Below are 4,339 nucleotides of genomic sequence, written 5' to 3'. Positions count from 1 at the left end.
AAGTAGAGGTGAGAATATTTTCCAAGACACAGCAAAGTAATTCAGACGCTTTATTAGAGGATTTGGAAATTATAGAAAGTATAATAAAAGTATACCAATTCTGCCTCTCAATGGAAAACATTACAAACATTTTGTTTATATATATTGATATACATTAAAATTATATATGCAGTTAAGTTTTGTACACAGGCCTGTATTTTGTACCTTCACATATTATATTATGATCATGGAACCATGTCAAATAATCTTTGATAAGTGTTAATGATTTTACAGCCCACTATTAGAAACAATGCTGTAATGAACTTGATACATATATCTTTTTCGATACATTTGATTATATACAGTAGCTTTAATTCTTCAAACTGGAATCATTGACTCAAAGAATTTAAATTTATTTTCATCTCTTGATAGATTTAACAACTTTTCCTGAAGGTCTGTACAAATTTCTCTGCCAACCGCTGTGTGTAAGTGCCTTTTACAAGGCCCCATGGCTATATAGAACATCACCAACTCTAAAATTACTTGATAGGGAAAAGATAGTATCTAAATTTATACTGGTTGAATTATAACAAGATCTTGAATTCAAAATGCATGTTTAATATTATATCTTAAATTTCATATCCTATATATATTACAAAAAGAAAACATTTTCCTACATCAAGTTAACAAGTTTTATAGTTTCAAGGTTAAGAGTTCTACAATAATTATTCCTTGAAGTTCAAGTAGAATCTCACAAAAGAACTTCTTGCAAACAAACTCATGTCCTAATTTTCTGATAAGTTACAGAATAAATAAAAATCTGAGAGAAACTACCTTCACCCCAACCTGAGTCATGTTTATGTTTTAGAGTCTTCAAGGTGACTATGTCTAAATCTTTTCCAGGCCTCATTCTTATCTATATTACAAATGTAATAGCCAACTCAGTGCTTTGTAGTCAAAACACCGGGGTCAGTAGGTGAAAGTAATAATCCCTCAAAGTTCAACTTTTAAAATGATGTGGCCTCTGATTTTTAATTTAATTTTAATCTAGGGTGAATTAAGAACTTGGATATTATAATTTCTTATTTTGCACAAAATCATATTGGTGAATAGCCATAATTTCTTATTTCTGCTTCATGTTTTATTTGGTTGACTAGAACTTCTCCATCAAGTTTGAATAATACTAGAAGTAATGAGCATTCTTGCCTTATAACTGATTTTAAGTGGAAGACTTCTACCTTTCATTATTAGGATGTTGACTGGTGATTTTTAAAAGATTGCTTTATTGTATTAAGAAAATACTCCTTTGTTCCTAGTCCAGGATATTGTATTAGCCTCTACAGCAAGTCCAGATACGGTTCCACTTGGTCCAGACCCCCATGAACTCATAAAGAATGTTATTTACACCCCCTCACCCCCATACATATGTGCATACACACGCATGCACACACATTGAAGAGTAAAACAAGAACAGGATGGCAGGGATAAACAAGCCCATTTGGAAAGGTGAAAAGTACATGGCAATCCCTGGTCCATAACAATTCTTAAATTCCACTGGGAAAATATCCCTTGCAAAAATGTTTCATAAGAAACAATCCCAACTATCAAAGGCTTATAATCATTGTTGTTTCGAAACCAGTGGTCTGCAGGTCAGTTAGGTCATCTCTTTCCCGGTAAGATGTCATTTTTAAAACTGCACCAAGTCCTTCTGATTTAAAATCTCAGGATGAAAGAACAACTACTCTCTAGAGCATGCTATTTTTGGGAGAGCAAAAGTGTTACAGGCTTGGTGGAAATGTGTACTGTCACAGCTACCCATATTGCATTGACCAAGGTAAGTCACATGTCCAAGTCCAAAATTAATATTAAATTCCCCCCATGGCAGGAGAGGAGATAGAAAATATTTATTAAACAATAATAGAATCTGTCATAGAGGATGAGACATATTTTAGATGATTTTCCTCTTCCATGGAAACCCAGTGAAAGCCATCTTTCCTAATATTGGAAGATCCCAGTAAGTAGACAGATGTTCTTCATTTGAATCATTCTGTAATCACAAGAATAAATTATGCTTATTCATTGGATAAGCATAAAGGAACAGTATAGAGAGGAATATAAATTCTACTTTGTACAGAAAATCAAATACCATATAGTTTAAAAAAAAACACTTGGGAATCAGTTTGAATTACCAATTTAAAAACACAAAGAGACAGAATTATATAGGGAATCTTCATATAAAAGTGGGTAAACCCAAGAAGGTACTCCTTAATTCCTTCTCTACTTGTGCTATCTTAAAGTAAAAGAAGATAATTCCCAGGGAAATATACTAGGTTCATTTGAGTAGCCAATGTTGGTCGTGCAGAGAAGAATTTGAGCAGAAAATTTCTGCAGGAAGAATTAATGAAGGTGCAAAAAGGTGATCCCACAGTTAGGGAAGTGGCATACCTGTCTTAGAATAGCTTGTCTTTCTGAATAAGGCTGTCACTAATATTTCTGAATAACCAGGTACAGGGGTTTACATCTGAATCTCAGTCTGGGTAAAGCTATACATTATTTGGGGCTTGTGATAAATCCTCAAGAGCCGTAGAACAGAGCAGAGAATAGAGAGTAACAATAAGTTCATTCTGCCACCTTTGCAAAGGAGGAAAGCTTGGACAGGGCTTGCCTAAGAATGACTATGTGTTTGAGGGAGTGATAATTTTGATACTATAATATAGCACCAGTGCAACTACAAAACAATACCCAGACCCTTTGGATGGATGGATGCTACTATCATACTACATAATCAGAGTTTGCATCCTTTCTGGGTTGATTCATTACTTTAAAAATAATTTATTGAAGTATATTACTCATACGTAAACATACATAAACAATAAGTGTGCAGTAATAGTTGTGAACCTACGAAACATCATACATAACATCATGCAGGACTCCCGCACCTCTTCCCACCACCAATAACTTGCACTGTTGCTTAACTTTTTAAACTAATGATTAAAGAGCATTGTCAAAATATTACTACTAACCAAAGTATTTTCCCCCAACCCCCATTATTATTATATTTATATCACTTATATATGAGCATACATAAACAATAAGTGTATAGTAAAAGTTATACACTTACAAAGCAAACATGCATAACATCATACAGGGTCCCATACACCAACCCTCCACCAACACCTTGCATTGCCACGAGACGATTATGAAAGAATATTGTCAAAATCTTACTACTAAGTATAGTTCTTATCTTACATTTGATGTATTTTTCCTTAACCCACCCTATTATTTTTTAAATATATTTTTTATGACAAGTTATAAACTTTTAAAACAATCATGCACATATGCAAAATTCCCAAACAACATCCCTCTATCAACACACCACGCTGTGGTGGAACATTTGTTACAAATAATACAATATCATCTGATTGTTACCATGACTGCAGTGTACATTTGGCACACATTTTCCATGCTGCCCCATTATCAACATGGTACATCTTTGACATAGATGCAAGAATATTACATTATTCTTGCTAACCACAGTCCATAGGTCACTCAAGCTGTATTAGTCCCATGCTTCTCCACATTCCCAAAACCCGGCTGTAGTGATGTACATTTGCTCTAGTTCACAAAGGACACTCTTGCATCTGTACCATCAACCACAATTCTCATCCACCTCTTTGTTTACTGTGCTATTCTTTTCCTAGAATACTCTCTAGCATTCTGTTATTTGACATTTACACACCTAGACTACCATTTTCAGCCACACCCCCATTTATAAACTAGCTGTTACTAGGTGTTACCATCCATTCTATACATTTCCACACTTTTACAGTAAAGCTAATTAAAACTGCTACATACATTAAATATCAGTAGTCCATCCCAGTCCTCCTCTTATCTCATTTAAGAATCCACCAACTACCACCAGGTCTTGAAGCTATTTTCCTATGTTTTCTTCCAGAAGTGCCATGGTTCCATTGCACTGTAACTTTCAGTCCACCCCTCTTACCCTCATGCCAGGAGCGGAGTTGAGATGGTGGCTCCCAGTATCTTTCTGGCTTGGACAAGCTCAAACTTGAGCTGTTCTCAGGATTATACTTTAGCCCACTGAATTTACTAATCAGTAGCTGACGTTGTGCCCAACCATCTCCTCCTTGCCATTTTTTGGGAAGTGGAGCTTTCAATTCCAGCCACGGAACAGCTCCCAAGGCAGATTGTGCCTTGAGGATGGGCACTGGTCCAGGACATGGAGCACTCTACTTCAGTCAATGCACACACTTAAATGACTCTAATACAAGGTAGAAAGCATGAACATTCAGGGAAAAAATTATTCTATAATCTAAGGTATAAGACATGAAGCAAGAGA

Source organism: Dasypus novemcinctus, chromosome 29, assembly GCF_030445035.2.
Source record: "Dasypus novemcinctus isolate mDasNov1 chromosome 29, mDasNov1.1.hap2, whole genome shotgun sequence".
In the NCBI taxonomy this organism is placed as follows: Eukaryota; Metazoa; Chordata; class Mammalia; order Cingulata; family Dasypodidae; genus Dasypus; species Dasypus novemcinctus.
This window is presented reverse-complemented; position numbering follows the sequence as displayed.